General features: G+C 49.0%; 2 protein-coding genes across 3 annotated transcripts in view; both read left to right on the top strand.

Moving 5' to 3' along the window:
• The window catches only part of Josd1 (Josephin domain containing 1), a 312,495-nt gene that overhangs the window by 261,099 nt on the left and 32,946 nt on the right, over nucleotides 1-18,450 (top strand). The gene's annotated exons all lie outside the window — the stretch shown is intronic.
• The window catches only part of Tmem184b (transmembrane protein 184B), a 51,712-nt gene that overhangs the window by 998 nt on the left and 32,264 nt on the right, over nucleotides 1-18,450 (top strand). The window lies entirely within an intron of this gene.

Below are 18,450 nucleotides of genomic sequence, written 5' to 3'. Positions count from 1 at the left end.
ACATGATCTGGTGGGCTCTTGGCCTCTGCACATGGGAATGTCTTGTTGGAAAAGAACTTGTTGGGACAGTGGGGTGGGGTGGGAGGCTCCAGGAGCCAGGTCTGTGCTCCCTTGGACAAGCATAGAAGACCTCTCAGTAATGACACTGATACACAAAACACAGGAGAAAGGGATGTATATACAAAGGTGGGTTCAAGCTGGGGAGGACCTAAGATGCTTGGCAGGAAAGACTCTTGCACAAAGGGACATTTGGGCTCAGACTGGAAGGATGACTGACATTCCTTTTGCTTTCCAAGTCTGTTTTCCCAGTTAACTCCAACAGCAGCCATGCGAATCAGGAATTGTTGTTTTGCCTATTTGAGGACGAGAACAACTGAGGCTCTGAAGAAAGCCATGGCTCCCTTGTCTGTGACACAGGAAGGCCAGATGGAATTATCCTTCAGCCAGAGCCTCTCTCTTGTCACATCTCATAACTTATTAGAATCTATACCATTCAGGGATCAGGCTTTGTGCTATTTCCATCTCTTACTGTGCTGTTTTCTCTCCTTATGTTCCCTGGAGTAGAAACAACTAGGGGCATAGAGGTCTGATGATGAGTCGGACTAGAGGCTCCTAGTCTGCTGGGAGATGGGCAGAGAGTGATCTCAATCTGGTCAGAGGCCCCTGTGTGACCACTGGGGGATACCGGAGGCACTAACTTCCCCTTTGCCCCCATACCCACAGGCAATTGAGGCGACCTTGTGCAGTCCTGGGGATTCTGGATATGTTATACGTTGTTTCCATGGTGATGGGGATTGTATAAGGAGCCCTTTAAAACTCTCTCAGTGGGATGGAAGAGAGCTTCCAGGCCGAATGCTTGCCAGTGACCCAGTTGTCCCAGTTCCTTGGGATTGGCTGAGTTCTGTGAGCTTGAGCTGTTTGGAAGTTGTTTTCTTCCACTCTGTCTTTTTCTTCTGATGCTTGAACACAGGCCCTTGCACATGCTGGGCAAGCTCTCTAGCACTGAGCCACATCCCCAGCCTGCTCCCACTCATTTTTGTCTTTGAGATTTTTGCTCCTGTTTGCTGGCTGGCCTGCCCAGCCTTCTCCCAGAGAGGGGCTCAGTGCTATTTCCAGTCCCTGCTGTGCTCATTTCTCTCAGTACATTCCCTGGAGTAGAAACCAGCCTTGGCAAGGCAGGCTACAGCCCTTTATTGTTTTGAAAACCTGTAGCAGCAAATGAGACTGGGGATTTGGTGTGTGTGTGTGTTCCAGAAGGCCTGCAGCTGGGCTCTGGTGCTCTTTGGAGTCCGCCCCAAGATCTTTGGCTGAGGCTGTTGCAGGTAGCAAGCTCTTACTCAACACCTACCGTGTGCCAAGCACTGTTGGACCACCAGAAGCTAGGCCAGAAACATGGGTTGTGCCCTCTTAAAAGGCTGTGGTTGGTAGAGGGAGACCAATGTGTAACAAATATGTGTAAGACAGTGCTCTACTTGTGTTCGAAACAGAGGGCCCTGAAGGGGCCCAGAGTACAATGGGAACAACAGCTTGTTTATTGAGCATTTACTTTGTGCCAGGCACAGTTCAAAGTGCTCTCATCCTCTATCACTTTCTATATCCAAGCTGAGCCACTGACCTGGGCTGTGCCAGAAGTCCCCTTGCCCCTGAAAGACTAGGGTTGCTGCATCTGCAGAGGAAGAGGAGGGCTTTCTGGGAACCCTAGGCCAATGTGCAGTCCTGAAATGCCTTGTCTCCAAATAGGCCTTCCATGGGCCAAGTTGTGAAGACCTTTAAAGGACCCACTAAAGAGAGTTTAACCTTAAGACTGGTTTAGTAGGAACCCTTGAGAGATGTGGTCAGCTTTGTGTTATATGGCAGGGTCATCTTCTTGTACCCTCCTTTTCCTGATTCCTGCAATGGCTCCATGATGACCTGCCTCCTTCCTATTTACTCCCCACTGGTCCTGAATCTCTGTAGTTTTCTGCTGCCCCTCCTTTCTCTTCCTCCTGAACTTGTGATCTGAAGGTGTGTGTCATGGGGCTAGGCCGCTGGGCCCTCTCTGGTCAATGTGTCTGCCCTGCAACTGGCCTCTTCTACTGCTAAAAATTGGCCCCACTGCTGTATAATCTCGTTCCCTCAAGTCTCATGGTCACCACTGACTTCTCATGCACTCATGGGGAATGCCTTTAAGATCCATGATTCCCATCTGCTCCTGCCCCTCACCAAGTTCTCAGCTCTATAAATACAGGCCGAGGGGAGCAGGGGTCAGAACTGGATTCAGAGCCCGGCAAACTAGCTTTGGCTGCTGTCTAGCTTGTGAGCTCACTAGGGACTTGCTTATTCTACTCTGCTGGCTGCTCTGGTCAACTGATATTTTATGCAACTTGCTTGTCTTACTAGAGTGTGAGGAATCAGGTCATCCCTCCTTGCAGTGCTATGGGGTGTGGGGTCTTTTACAGAATACTGCTGAAGCCTAGCTGAGAAGGAAGGGGCAGGGGTGATGAGCTAGGGTTAGAGGGGGGAATTCTGACCTGGATGCCTTGGTGTCGGTGGTTGAGGATTTGAGAACAGGTCAACCAAGGCCAGTGGGACCCGGAGGGAGAGGGTTTAAATGAGCTGAGCAGTTCTAAAGACTCAGGGTGAGAACTGGAATGTGCTTCAAACCTTTCCTTGGGCAAGTTGCTTGCCAGGTTATAATTCCTGATCTTTAAAAATATGTGTGCTGGGTGCCAGTGGCACACGCCTATAATCCTAGGTGCTCAGGAAGCTGAGATCTGAGGATCACAGTTCAAAGCCAGCCCTGGCAGGACTATGACGCTCTTATCTCCAATAAACCACCAGAAAACCGCAAGTGGCACTGTGGCTCAAGTGGTAGAGTGCTTGCCTTGAGCTGAAGAGCTGAGGGATAGCACCCAGGTCCAGAGTTCAAGCCCCACCACTGACCAGAAAAAAAAAAAAAGTGTATGTGTATGTGTATTGGTCCTGGGGCTTGAACTCAGGGCCTAAGTCCTCTCTTTAGCTTTTTTTTTTGCTCAAGGCTGGTGCTCTACCACTTAAGCCACAGCTCCATTTCCTCTCTGGGCTGGCTTTGAAACAGAATCCTCAGATCTCAGCCTCCTGAGTAGCTTGGGATTACATACGTGAGCCATTGACACCTGGCTACAGTGGAGATTCTAATAGTGCCGCTAGGGCTATGGTGACCAAATATCTGAATGTAGCTCAGTGTGGCACCTGACAGTAGACACCAGTGTTTCCTGTTAACTTACAGGCCTGTTTATTTATTCAGGAAGGAGATGATGGTCTTGTGTGCCAGGCAGTGTGTGAGGAGCTGCATCCTTGGGAGAGAGACATCCATCACAGGACAGTTAGAACTGTCACAGGTTCTTTATGTAGTACTGAGGAATTGAACCCAGGGCTTAATGCATGCTAGACATGCAAGCACTTTACCACTATGCCACATTCCCAGCCCTGGGATCTCTTTCTTTTTCTTGTTCTTTTTGCCAGTCCTGGTGGTACTGAGGAATTGAACCCAGAGCTTCATGCATGTTAGGCAAGCATTCTACCACTAAGCCACATTCCCAGCCCCCAGGATCTCTTTCTTAGAGACCAGAAGGGGAATAGGTAAGCCGGAGGGAGTGCAGGGAGAAACTAGATGGACACTTACTTTTTGGATTTCCTCTTCCTTCCCTCCCCATGGTCTCTCCTCTCTGTAGTGAATGTGGTAGAGGTACCCTAACACTGAACATTCTGCATGACAAAACTGTGGCATCATTAACAGCCTATGTTCCCGAGACTGCTTTTTCACAGCCCTGGAGGGAATTGAGAAGCTGGAATTAGACTGGATACCCAGGCAGCATTCACTCATGTGCCTGTCTGTGCTGTTAGCACTGCTGAACCTCTGTACTTGGGCACAACCTAGAAAGCTGGCACATGGCTTCCAGTGGGTAGCTTTTCCAGTCTTCAGTTAGTGATGGCTCAGTGTTTGGCATGCAGCCTTGCATCAAGTAGATGCTGGCATGTCCTGAACAGATGGACAGTGGATGGGTTAATGGTATTGCCACTTGAGATAATACTGGAATTACTTTTGGAATGGGAGGGATGTCCATGGTGCTGAGAATAAGATTGTTTATTAGGACTGAGATTATTATTTTATTGGGACCCAGTAGTGCCCAAGAGTAGGCTTGAGGCTTCCCAAGGACCGGTGCCTGTGGAGGGTAGGGAGTTCTCAGGCCTGAGAGGAGGCAGGAAGCCCAGCAGACACCTCCTTTCCTTCTCCTGTGGGGCGGAAACTAGAAGGGGAAGAACCCACCCAGAAAACCTTTGTGCCTGACCTGCATCACTTCCAGCTCTGCCATGTTTTCAGAAGTGACACACTGTGAAGTATTGACTTAGTAAGCAATTGACAGTGTCCCTCTCAGTTTTGGCAACTTTAAGAAACAAGTATGCTGTAGATGTACTCGTTTGTAGTAAACTTGGAATACAGAAAGGATTAGGATAAAACTGGTTGTGGTAGCACAGGTCTGTAATCCATGCAGTGGGGGAGGGAGGTCTGAGGCAAGAAGATCATGAATTCTAGACCAGCCTGGGCTACTTACAAGATCCTGGTGGTTTTTGTTTTTTTTGTTTTTTTTTTTTAAGCCAGGTGTTGTTGGCTTATGCTTGTAATCCTTCCTACTCAGGAGGCTGAGATCTGAGGATGTTCAAAGTCAACCAGGGGGGGCTGGGAATGTGGCTCAGTGGTAGAGTGCTTGCCTAGCATGCATGAAGCCCTGGGTTCAATTCCTCAGTACCACATACACAGAAAAAGCCAGAAGTGGTGCTGTAGCTCCTGTGGTAGAGTGCTAGCCTTGAGCAAAAGAAGCTCACAGAGGGCTGGGAAGGTGGCTCAGTGGTAGAGCACTTGCCTTGCATGCCTGCGGCCCTGGGTTCGATTCCTCAGCACCACATAAGCAGAAAAAAAAAGCCAGAAGTGGCGCTGTGGCTCAAGTGGTAGAGCGTTAGCCTTGAGCTGAAGAGCTGAGGGACAGTGCCTGGGCCCTGACTTCAAGCCCCAGGACTGGCAAAAAAAAAAAAAAAAAATTCCAGCCAAGGCAGGAAAGATCATGACCTTTTTTTTTTTTTTTTTTTTCTGTTGGTCGTGGGGCTTGAACTCTGCTTGGATGCTGTCCTTGCGCTCTTCAGCTCAAGGCGAGTGCTCTACTGCTTGAGCCACAGCGCCATTTCTGGTTTTCTGGTTGTTTATTGGAGATAAGAATCTCAGGGACTTTCCTGCCCAGGCTGGCTTTGAATCGAGATTCTCAGATCTCAGACTCCTGAGTAGCTAGGATTACAGGCATGAGCCCACTGGCACCAGGCGATCATGATGTTCTTATCTCCAATTAACTATTAAAAAAAAAAAGGACTGGGGAGTTGGCTCAGTGGTAGAGTGCTTGCCTTGCATACATGAGGCCCTGGGTTCGATTCCTTAGCACCACGTAAGCAGAAAAAAGCCAGAAGTGGCGCTGTGGCTCAAGTGGTAGGGTGCTAGCCTTAAGCTGAAGAGCTGAGGGACAGCGCCCAGGCCCAGAGTTCAGCCCCCACGACCGACCAAAAAAAAAAAAAAAAAAAGCAAGAAATTGTACTGTGGTTCAAATGATAGAGCACTAGCCTTGAGTGCAAATGCTCAGGGACAGTGTCCAGGCTCTGAGTTCAAGACCCAGGACCAGCACAAAACAAAACAAAGAGCCAAGAAAGTTGGCCAGATAGGGTGGTTCATGACTGTAATCCCAGCTACTCAGGAGGCAGAGGCAAGATCATCTGTCTTAAATAGAGCCATAGTGCTTTGTTCCAAGTTCTGTGTAGGAAAGATGAGGTAGCCACCCTTTGTCCTGGTCAGCACTGTAGTGTAAACACTGGACCAAACGTTATTCAGGTGATGACCTGGGGTGAGCCACTTGTCCTATCTGAGCTTCACCCCTCAACAAAGATTTCTCCCCCTTCTTCACCTCCTGATGCTGCAAGGCTCAGGTGGGTTCCCAGAAGACTTTGAGTCCTCACTGGGTGTAGGGGTCCATGCCTATTAGTCTTAGCACTCAGGAGGCTGGGGCAGGAATATCTTGATTTCGAGGTGTGGTTTGGAGGCTAAGCAGGAAGGAAGGAGTGGGGGGCATGAACATGCGCAGAAGTAGGTGTGCACTCTGCATGTTGCCTCTCTCCTAACCTGAAACCTGTCCAGTGATCTTCCTAAGGACCCTGGTTCCCTTGCTGGGATCATGGTGCCTCTCAAGATGGCTACTTCTCCGAGAGAGGATAGAGTGAGAAGTTAGCACATCTGTCACCCTGAAAAGACAGCCTACCCTCCCCCCTCTATTTTTTTCCTGCTGTAACTCTGGACAGGCTACATCTAGGGAGGCCCTGCCCACTGGCAAGTGGCTCAAACCTCGATCTGCTAGATGAGCTGTCCCTAAGTCCTCTGGGTCATTATTTACAAAAAAGCTCAGAGAGAAAAATAACTAGCCCCATGGTGCTGCTATAGCTGTGCCTGCTGGTAGAGCCTGTTGGTTTCTGACCTACCACCTCTCACCACCGTGGCCTTCATTTTATGCAGAGTGAGCAATGAGTATGCTGGGGTCCATCAGTATCAGTTTGAGGGCCTGTAAAGCACAAGGACAGGTGTTGGCAAGGATGCGTGAGATTATGTTCATCTTAATTAATAGCAGCTAATTATCTTAATTTTCTCTTCACTGTAATTTGTACAGGGCTTTGCACATTACATTTCACACACATGCTTTCATTTAATCCTAACATTGCCTGCGAACCTTGGAATACTAATAATTATTGTTACTATTCTTGTTTGGCAGAAGGAGAAGCTGAGACTCAGACTTGCCTAAGATCATGGGGAAGGTAACAGTCAGGTTTTCTGGCATTTCATTCCCTGCTGGCCACAGCACTGGTCTTCATAGAGAGCTCATTCACATCCACTGGAGAGCTCAGCATCATGAATTGCTGCAGTGTATCATTAAGGGTACAGGTCAAAGCTGGGGGTCCAGGAGGCAGAAGTCTTTCTGCTGGGGGGGGGGGACTTAAGGGCAGTTGAGCTCAGGCTTTGTGTACTGTAGAGCTTGACAGGTGGAGAGGTAAGAGGAAATAGGGAATCAGCTTTCATGTAGTAGGGTCACTTGGAAATACATATAGGGACCTGGGACACAAGCAGGTGACTTTAGACACCAAGGCCAGGAAACCTTCCCAGGGAACTTGGGGCCCTTCTATAGGAGTGTAGCCAGTCATCTCTACATGAGTTTCTCAGTGGGATTTAAAGGAACAGGATGTGTAAAAATGTAAGATTTCCAGGACAGTATGTGTCATTGTGTGAGGGTGGCCTTATGTGCTGTGCATTGGTTAGAAGGACTTCCCTAGCAGCCTGGGCTCTGTACCTGTACCTGAGCTTTTGTCTCAAGGCTAGCGCTGTACTACTTGAGCCACAGCTCACTTGCAGCTTTTTGGTGATTAATTGGAGATAAGAGTTTCAATAGACTTTCCTGCCTAGGCTGGCTTTGAACTGTGATTCTCGGATCTGAGCCTCCTGAGTAGCTAGGTTTACAGGTGTGAGCCACTGGTACCTAGCAAAATTATATATATATATATGTATATATATATATATACATATATATATATATTTTTTTTTTTTTTTTTGGTCGGTCGTGGGGCTTGAACTCTGGGCTTGGGCACTGTCCCTCAGCTCTTCAGCTCAAGGCGAGTGCTCTACCACTTGAGCTACAGCGCCACTTCTGGTTTTCTGGTGGTTTATTGGAGATAGGAGTCTCACAATCTTTCTTGCCCGGGCTGGCTTTGAACCACGATCCTCAGATCTCAGCCTCCTGAGTAGCTAGGATTACAGGCGTGAGCCACCAGCGCCCGGCTCAAAATTATATTCTTTTTTTTTTTTTTTTGGGGGGGGGGGGTGTCCGGTCGTGGGGCCTGAACTCTGGGCCTGGGCACTGTCCCTCAGCTCTTCAGCTCAAGGCTAGCACTCTACCACTTGAGTCACAGCTCCACTTCCGGCTTTTTTCTTTTTTCTTATGTGGTGTTGAGGAATCAAACCCAGGGCCTCATGCATACAAGGCAAGCGCTCTACCACGGAGCCACCTTCCCAGCCCCTCAAAATTATATTCTTAACACCCAGCAGCTGCACTTCTATGAATTTATCCTGCAGACATATTCAGTGTATGTGCAAAATGACTTACTTGAAAAGTCGTTGCTTCCTTTTTGAAATAGGTAAAGATTGGAAACAACCTAAATTGTCCACTTACTGGGGCATCATACACAAATAATGGCTGCCTGTCCTAACCACAGAATACTGTGCAGCCATAAAAAATGAGATGGAAACTCCACATGTTGAGAAAGAACAGTAGCAAATGTAAATCATGGGGTTGAAAGAGGTAGGTAGAGGGAGTTGTGTCACCACACTGTAAAACTTAGAGGGACTACGCTTATATGTGTACAGAGGGCATCTGGACAATGGAAGAATCTGGGAGCTGTGGTGCCTCTAGGGGGTGCTGGTACCAGGTGATTAGTTGCAGATGGTCCTATGTCCCTTCCCCCTCCACCCCCAAGAGATAAGGTCTCACTGTGCTACCCAATCTGGCTCTAAGCTCCCTGAGCTCAAGTGCTCTTCCTGCCTCAGTTCCATGAGTAGCTAGAACTATAGGCACATATTACCATTCCTGACTTATCTGTATACCTTCTTTCTGGTTTTGTTTTGTTTTTGGTAGTACTCAAGGCCTCTTGCTTGTTAAGCAGATGCTCTATCATGAACTACTCTGCCCGTCTCTTGTGTTGGTTATTGTCAAGATAGGGTCTCACTTCATGCTTGAGTACATAAACCCAGTCCTTCTATGTGTGTTTTCCTTTGACACTGGGCCCCTACTGTGCCCAGCCATTACTGAGAATGAGTTTCATAGACTTTTATGCCCATGCTGGCATTGAACTAAGATCTTCCATTCTTCCAGAAATTAAGTGAAAAACATGAGTGATGTGACTGCAAAAAGATTTGACCACTCGCTCCAGGACAGCCAGATTCACCAAACCCTGACTGTACCAGCCAGCTAGGCCCTAGTGGCCCACGCCTATAATCCTAGCTACTCAGGAGTCTGAGATCTGAGGATCGTGGTTCAAAGCCAGCCTGGGCAGAAAAGTCTCTGTGAGACATTTATCTACAATTAACCACTCAAAAACTGGAAGTGGTGCTGTTGCTTAAGTGGTAGAGCGCTAGCCTTGAGCACAAAGAGGCTCAGGGACAGTGCCTAGCCCCTGAGTTCAAACCCCACAGCTGACAAAAAAAAAAAAAGCGCCAGCCTCATCAGACCCTGACTGCTGGGTAATAAAAAATGCACCAGAATCCTGCCCAGTGAGACTGAGGAGGAGAGTTTGGAGGTTACTTGGTAAATGTGTTTCCCTGGCCCCTTCCTCCCTACCAATGGCCAGCTTTGGCACTGAATCCTGGCTGTGGCTGGCCACTTCCTTCCCTTAAAACCCTCAGGGTCTTCCCCATTGATGGCAAAAGGCAGCCTTACCTGCCTTGGGTATCCCAGGCCTCCTGATGTGTGCTTGATGAGCCCTAACTTCCAGACCCTTACCTGCCCACCTTTCCCTGTACAGTACTGCCCTTTGTCCTCCAGCAGCTGGAACTGTTTCTCTCTGGGTACTTGGGACTTTTGACACCATCCTGGTATCTGATTCTTCCTGGGCTGCAGACTCCTCCCTAGTAGATCTTTGCTCACAGCCTGCAATTTGTTCAATGCTTGCAGAGAGAAGGGCAGCAGAAGAATGAAGTGGTGAAGGCGGGGACTCACTGATACTTACAGGGACATGCCTTCAGGACAGGGCTCCATACTGTGCAATTGCAGGCCCCTTCCTTGCATCCTTGAGAACACAGCTTGCAGCTCCTGTTTCCTTCTGTGCAGATGAGAAAGCAGAACACATCAGGGTCCCATACCAAGGTGTGGGCTTCGCCTCAAAGCTCTCATTAGTATCTCTGCCTGTCTCACATTCTAGTAGTACCAATACCTTGGCTTGCTCTTATAGCCTGTCCCACTGGTTATGGGCACTGCACCGTGTATCTAAGGGCCCTTTTTTTTTTTTCTTTTTGCTGATGCTGGGCTTGAACTCAGGGCCTGGACGCTCTTCTTGAGCCTCTTTGTACTCAAGATTAATACTCTACTACTTGAGCTACAGTGCCACTTCCAGCCTTCTCTGTTTATGTGGTACTGAGGAATTGAACCCAGGGCTTCATGCATGCTAGACAAGCACAAGCACTCTACCACTAAGCCACATTCTCAGCCTAAGGGCACTTTTGACTGTAAGCTTTTTTTTTTTTTTTTTTTTGTCAGTTGTGGGGCCTGAACTCAGGGCCTGGGTGCTGCTCAAGGCTAGTGCTTTACCACTTTGAGCGGCAGCTCCACTTTCAGTTTTCTCATGGTTAATTGGAGAAGAGTCTCATGGACTTTCCTGCTTGGATTGACTTTGAACCATGATCCTCAGATTTCAGCCTCCTGAGTATCTAGGATTACAGGCATGAGCAACCAATGCCCAACTACTACAAGCTTTTAAAGGTCTACACTGTTGTTTGGTATGCATATAGAAGGTGTTTATAAACTTTTCATGAGATCTGACTACAGAGAAATACACAAATCTTTGAAGTATAACTCTGGATTTTTATATCTATGTACTATGTAAGTCACTGTCCTGATGAAACCACACAGCACTACCCTGGGCCTCCTCCTGGTCGGGTAATGGCTCCTCATCACCTGTGATTCCTTAGTCTGGTTTTGAGCATCCCCTGAGCACAGAGTCTCTGATGTCTGGCTTTCTCCCTCCGCATTGTCAGTAAGATGATTTGTTCTTTTCTACAGTGCGGAGGTGTTCGCTGACTGAATATGCCTATTCATGTAGCCCTTCTGTGGGAGGGCGGCCTCAGGGCTTACCCAGCCTCTTCTGCTGTGAACTCTTTTGCCCTTGTCTGTGGGGTGCACATTCACTCATTGCTATGTGAGTACTGTGTGTGTGTGTGTCTACATCCCTAGCACAATGCACATTTGTGTGAAGGAAGGTCAAATTGAGATCTTTTCACCAAGAAATCTTGGGCTGGGTTTTATGCTGGCAGGGTCTTGTGGACCTGGCAGGTATGGGGGTCTTAGCTCAGATAGCCAGCTCCCATGGGGCAGTAGAGCGTTTAGGATTCTGTACCCATGTGCTCAGTGCTGGTTACTTGTAGAGGTGCTCCCAAGCCCAGCAAACAGGTTGAGCATTGGTCCATTTGTACTTAATTTGGGAGAAAGTTGGGGGTGATTAGAATTTGGACTGGTTTGTAATTCAAGGCTGGATTAAGGACCTCCCGCTGAAGGATTTTAAATTCCTCTGTTTGCCTTTATTTCTGCATCTCCCTGACTCCAAATGACAGGCAGGTATGTGATTGTTGATTTTTTTTCCTTCTTGTTTGAAAGATTTGTGGGAATGTGCCCTGGGAGAGGAGGAGATGCGGATCCTCCAGAGTAGCCCTACATGGGTTGTGTTGACTAGAGAGGAGTGGGTGGCAGAGTACACCCTTGTCCTGCTGTGAGGGCTTGTGGTCCCCTTTCAGAAGGCTGGCCAGGCGGAGCTGCCAGCTCCTGGCCTAGCTGCTCTCTCCCTCTAATCCCCTTTTGGAAAAGGGCCCAGCTGTAGGCCACCGCCAATGCTTCTGATGTGGGTCAGCCTTCCCCCTAAAGGCAGCCACCCAGAAGCTAATGGAGCAGAGCAGCCCCCAGAGGCAGCAGGCAGCCCAAGAGGAAGCTGTGTGGTCAGTTCAGATTAACAGCCCTCAAGTCAGGTTCTGGTTCTGTGAAATGGAAGTTGCTCATGGGTAGGAAGTACAAAAACAAGGCAGCTGTCTGAGTATGTGCTCTGTGGCTACAACTCAGAAGGGTTCAGAACTGAAACTCATAGATGTAAAGTGAGTCAACCACCCGAGGTGGACACGCTGCATTTCTGAAGCCCGGGCTGCCTGGAGGGTGAAATGACTAGGAGACAAAGCAGTAATAATGAAACCCCAGGCCCAGAGTTTAAATCGGGAGAATTTGGGGAAGGAGATGAGAAAAGGACGCATCATTAAAACAGTCCAGGTCACAGGTGTGGCCTGGTTGACCCTTAGCTCATTCTTTGTCCTTGGAGGAGTCCTAGAGGATTGTTATCACTTTATCACCGGACCAGAGCCGGAACCAGATGGTCTCCTGAGTTTGGGGCTGTTTTCTGTAGGATTAGTAAAAAGAAGGCATTGCCTGTGTGAGGGACAGTTTGGCTTCCACATAAGATGCTTCTCACGGAATCTTCTGGAAACAAAGTGATTGCAAAGTTGACTGCAGCCGACAATAGCTCAGATCAAAGGGCACAGATAGAAAGTTGAGGGACTTAGTTAATTCACAGGCCCAGAAAACGTCTTTTAAATCTCTTTTTAATTCAGTTATAGATAGGGCCACACTAAGCTCCCCTAACTTGCCAGGAACTCCTGCCTTACAGCTCCCTCTAATGTGGGCTGGCGTGAGTGCCCATGCTACAGATGAGGAAGCCAAGCCGAGTTTTGTCTCTGGCATACACAGCTGGGACACAGCTATCAAGGGCAGAGCTGGGAGTAAAGTCTTGTGTCCTGGCTCTTAGAGCCTTGCAAAGTGGGAAGGAACTGACAGTGTGCAGGGCTAGCAAGGGCCATGTGAGGAACTGGCACCAGATGGTGTTCTTCTAGCTCCACCTCAAACTCTTCTCCTACTGTTATAACACACTTACTGCTTAGCAGTTTTGGAGGCAGAAGTCTAAAGTGTATCTCAGTGGGCTAAAATCAAACTGCTGGCATGGCTATATTCCTCAGGGATTAGGGAGGGTTTGGGGGCCACTTGTGTTCTGTAACTTGTGACCTCTTCCTCCAGCTTCTATTTTTGTTATTTATTTAGTTAGTTATTTAGTTAGTTTGTCATGGGGCTTGAACTCGGGGCCTGGGTGCTGTCCCTCAGCTCTTCAGCTCAAGGCTAGCACTCTACCACTTGAGCCATAGCGCCACTTCTGGTTTTCTGGTGGTTTTTACTGGAGATAAGAGTCCGGGCTGGCTTTGAACCGCGATCCTTAGATCTCAGCCTACTAAGTAGTTAGAATTACAGGCATAAGTCACCGGTGCCCGGCTCATTTATTTATTTTGTGTGCTGGTATTGGGGCTTGAAATCAGGGCCTTGGGTCTTGCTTGGCCTTTTCTACTCAAGGCTGGTGCTCTACCATTTGGGCCTCCACTTCCAGCTTTTTGGTGGCTAACTGGAAGTGAGAGTCTCAAGGACTTTCTACCTGGGCTAAGATCCTCAGATCTCAGCTTCCCAGGTATCCAGGATTACAAGTGTGAACCACTGGTGTCCGGCCTTCCTCCATCTTCTAAAGGAGCAGAGTGTCTTCCACTGCCACCCCGCCTCCCTCACACGCTCACCCTCTCCCTCTGTGTTAGAAGTAGCGCTGTGATGACATCGGGCCACCTGGAAACTCTTGTTGGCCCCTCTCTCCTCAGATTCTCAGCTTCAGCACATCTTCCACGTCCCTTTTGTCCTGTCAGGATATGCTGCAGCTTTCGGGACTACTCTGTGGAAATTTCGGTTTGCTAAGTGCACTGTAAAACCTCTTGAGGCCACAGTGAGGTGTCCCCTTACACAAGAGGTTAAAACGAGTGGAATTTGCAGGAGGCGCCCAGATGCTCTGGAATGTGAAAGTTCTAGGCAGGAAGCCATGGAGGCTACACCTAGCGTTAGGCTTGTGTGGGGAAGGAAGGTGGATTCAGCGAGGGATCGCCAGCTCTCTTCCCTGGAAAAGGGTGTCGGGGCTGTGTGGAGAGGCAGGTGAGAGTTGACAACACTTGGAGTTGGTTCCCGAGCTTGCTGTTGTAGTTCCTTAGGCCTTGCCAGAGCCTGGTTGAGCTTCACCCAAGAGCCCCTTCCCACTTCCCAGTCCTCTGATAGGTTCTCAGCTCCTTCTGGAACTAGTTCTGCTTTCTTGTAGGGAGAAGGCGGAGGGGATGCTCAGAACTTACCCCTCCCTGCTTGCCTTGTGAACTGGGTTTGTCTGAGCCTGTTCCCCAAATTCCTCAGGCCCTGAGAAAGGAGCCTGGCTTGCTAGCTCCCCACTTTCTGCTGTACCCTGAGGCTCCTCTCAAGAGACACACCTGCCTGGATGCCCTTACTGACCTAATGGTGAGGACTTCGTAAACAGTAGAATGCCACAGGTAGCACTGCTGGTCAGTGTTACTGCCCTGGACTCCTACCATGTGTTCGCTTCCTGGCAGCCAACACAGGTATACCGTTCCAGCACCACCTGCCTGAGTTTTAGGGGCAACACACTTGTCTCCATGCTGTGTTCTTTGCCCCCAGAGCAGTTGTTTAGCAAATCCATTTTTAGCAGCACTATTAGCTGGCCCCTGGACCATGTCCCTGCCCTCACCGAGCTGGTCTTATTGGGAGCAGGTGTGAAATGACCAAATATAATCACAGTTGTGGCAAAGACCATGGAAAGAAAGCATAGGCACAACAAAGAGGTGGCAGGTGATGAGGGTGTCGGGCTGGAGATCTTTTTTTTTTTTTTTTTTTTTTTGGGGTCCGGTCGTGGGGCCTGAACTCTGGGCCTGGGCGCTGTCCCTCAGCTCTTCAGCTCAAGGCTAGCGCTCTACCACTTGAGCCCCAGCGCCACTTCCGGCTTTTTTCTTTCTGCTTATGTGGTGCTGAGGAATCGAACCCAGGGCCTCAGGCATGCAAGGCAAGCGCTCTACCACTGAGCCACCTTCCCAGCCCGCTTTTTTCTTTTAAAATGCTTATGTGCTGCTGAGGAGTTGAACCAAGGGTCTCAGGCATGCAAGGCAAGCACTCTACCACTGAGCCACCTTCCCAGCCCCTGGGCTGGAGATCTTTGGAGAGTAGAGTGACCTGGTCCCACGGCTGGGCAGTGGTGGACGGCATCAGAGTGATTTAGAGTAAGAAAGAAACACAGGCCAGCTTGTTTATTTGTTTGTTTATTTTTCCAGCCAAAGCAAGTGGGATGCTGTACATAGGCCCTGAGGCTGGGACACCTAGGACCTGACCTCTGACCTCCAGAAAGTCTCTCTAGTAGGGAGAAAACAGCTGGGTGTGGCTCAGTCTCCATCTGTTGTACTTCCCTCCCTCCCTCCAAGTGAGCACCGGGTCCTTCACCTGAGCTCTGGAATGTGCTAGCAGTGACAGTCCACAGAATGCAAGATTGGCACCAAGGCCAGGTGCTCCATTGCTCAGTTATGTGATTCTCTTCTTTCACACCTCCTGTGGTGTGCGTGACATTGCGCTAAGCCTAGAGAGATGGTGAAGTGTGGACAATGGGAATGTTGGCAGCCATTCACACTGTGGAGTGAGCACACCAGAGTCTAACTGAAGTGAATGGGCCCAGGGGCCGCCAGGATATTTAGGAGAGGCAAGAGTGAGTGTACAGATATGGTAGTTTGCACTTGTAATCCCAGCTGCTCAGGAGGCAGGGAGGATCAGGGTTTGAGGCCAGCCCTGGCATAAGCTGGATACCTTCTTTGCAAATTAACCTAAAACTGGCTCAGGTTTTACAGGTATAAAACTCTCTGGCTTCTTAGTGCTTACCATCAGGCCCTGAGTTCAAACCCTAGTACTGCCACAAAAGAAAAAACCGTATTCACCTGACAGTGAAGACAAGGGCAGAGGGAAGGTACTAGACACATAGGCCTGGACACATAGGGATGGGCTTATACCTGCAGGAGCTACAAGGATGACAAAGGCAAGGAAGAAAGAGCCAAGGATCCTGGACTCTTGAGTGGATTTCAGACCTGGAGGGGACACTTACGTTAGAAAGTAAGTGGCATCAGCTCCCACAGCTGTACAGGGCCGCCCTGGCCACCTCCTCCTCTTTCCTGTGCTGGAATTCAGAGCACACAGAAATCCCAAAGGACCTGTCTCAGTTACAACATGCTAATTTTGTGGCAAAAATCTGCCCTGAATTGATGTGAGAATAATTATGGTCTTTAAAAATGTCTCACCTAGGGCAATTAGCCATGCTTCTCCCTGTCGGAGTGCTATGCCTTTGGTTGAGGGGCTGTCAAAGGCCCTGTGAGGGTGTCACACTGTACATAGCAGGATGCATCACAGATAATACGTGTTACATACACACATAGGAATCTCATTGGGCCCAAAGGCCCTGACCATGGCAGGACACACCTGAGCTATTCTCCCCAAAGTCAGAGTCTACTACCTGCCCAGTCCCAGCTGAGATTCCAGCTCACTTCTCTGACTCAGCCTGGGACAAAGTACCAAATGTGTGGCATGGCCTCTTCACCACCTCTGGGCAGTGTGTGAGTGGGGGACTGTGTGGCACCACCTCCTTGCTGATAGGTGGCCACTGGGAAGGCTGGACAAGTAAGTGCTGCAGTCTGGGGGGTATGAGCTCGTGGGATGTACCCAGGGAGGAATCAGGACAGAGAGGCAGAGAGACTGAAAGCCTTTAGACTTTGCTTCTTGTGCATAGCACTGCACTACTCTTTACTATATATATGACAAAAGCTAGTCCATGAACATAAGTCAGAGGAGAAGCTAAAAATGCCATAATTTGGGGCTGGGAAGGTGACAGTGGTAGAGTGCTTGCCTAGCATGCATGAGGCCCTGGGTTTGATTCCTCGGCACCATATAAGCAGAAAAGCTGGAAGTGGCGCTGTGGCTCAACTGGAAGAGCCTAGCCTTGAGCTGAAGAGCTCAGAGACAGTGCCCAGGCCCAGAGTTCAGGTCCCATGACCGACAAAAAACAAAGCCATAATTTTGTGTGTGTGCATGTGCCTATACTGGGGCTTGAACTTAGACCCTGAGCCCTGTGCCCTGTTCCTTTTCTTGTTCAAGGCTAGTGCTCTTCTCTCTCTCTCTCTCTCTCTCTCTCTCCTCCCTCCCTCTCTCCTCCCTCCCTCTCTCCTCCCTCCCTCCTTCCCTTCCTTCCCTTCCTTTCCTCCCTCCCTTTCCTCCCTTCCCTCCCTCCTTTCCTCCCTAGTGCTCTTTTCTCTCTCTCTCTCTTTCTCTTTCTCTTTCTCCTCCCTCCCTCCCTCCCTCCCTCCCTCCCTCCCTCCCTTCCTTCCTTCTTTCCTTCCTTCCTTCCTTTCCTTCTTTCTTTTCGTGTTTTTTTTGTCAGTCATGGGGCTTGGATTCGGCTTAGGCACTGTCCCTGAGCTTTTTGCTCAAGGCTAGTGCTCTTCCACTTGAGCCACAGCTCTACTTCTGATTTTGGGTAGTTAATTGGAGATAGGAGTCTCACAGCTTTCTGCCTGGGTTGGCTTTTAAACCACGATCTTCAGATCTCAGGCTCCTGAGTAGCTATGATTATAGGTATGATCTACCAGTGCCTGGCATTCTACTTCTTGAACAATGTTCTGCTTCCAGCTTTTTGGTGAAATGGAGATAAGAGTCTCACAACCTTTCCTGCCCACTCTGGTTTTGAACCACAATCATCAGATCTCAGCCTCCTGAGTAGCTAGGATTATAGACATGAGCCACAGTCACTTGACTTGTGATAACTTTTTTTTTTTTTTTTTGGTGCCTGTCCTGGGGCTTGAGCTCAGGGCCTAGATGCTGTCCCTGAGCTTCTTTTTGTTGGACTAGTGCTCTACCAGTTGAACCTCAGCTCTACTTAGGGCTTTTTTTTTTTTTTTTTTCTTTTTTTGATAGTTTATTGGAAATAAGAAGCTTGTAGACTTTCCTGCTTGGGCTGGCTTCAAACCAAAATCCTCAGATCTCAGCCTCCTGAGTAGCTAGAATTACAGTCATAAGTCACTGGTGCCCAGATTTGTCATAATTTTTTTTTTTGTCAGTTGTGGGGCTTGAACTCTGGGCCTGGGTGCTGTCCCTGAGCTCTTCAGCTCAAGACCAGTGCTCTACCACTTGAGCCACACAGCACCACTTCGGTTTTCTAGTGGTTTATTGGAGATAAGAGTCTTACGACTTTCCTGCCCAGGCTGGCTTTGAACCATGATCCTCAGATCTCAGCCTCCTGAGTAGCTAGGATTACAGGCATGAGCCACTGACGCTCAGCTGTCATAATTTTTTGGGGGGGAGGGGGTCCGGTCGTGGGGCCTGAACTATGGGCCTGGATGCTGTCCCTCAGCTCTTCAGCTCAAGGCAAGCGCTCTACCACTAGAGCCACAGCGCCACTTCCGGCTTTTTTCTTTTTGCTTATGTGGTGCTGAGGAATCGAACCCAGGGCCTCATGCATGCAAGGCAAGCGCTCTACCACTGAGCCACCTTCCCAGCCCTGTCATAATTTTTTTGAAGTTTATTTTGTTGCATGTGCAGAACACTCTGGCTTCTTAAGTTTGATTGTTTTGAGCAAGTGGGCTATAGTGCTCTTAGGAACACTTGAAGGTCTGGTTCTACATTTGGTTTTCCTTCCCTGAATGAGACCCTTGCCTGG

Source organism: Dipodomys spectabilis, unplaced genomic scaffold, assembly GCF_019054845.1.
Source record: "Dipodomys spectabilis isolate Male_0828 unplaced genomic scaffold, ASM1905484v1 ptg000163l, whole genome shotgun sequence".
NCBI classification, from domain to species: domain Eukaryota; kingdom Metazoa; phylum Chordata; class Mammalia; order Rodentia; family Heteromyidae; genus Dipodomys; species Dipodomys spectabilis.
This window is presented reverse-complemented; position numbering and strand designations above follow the sequence as displayed.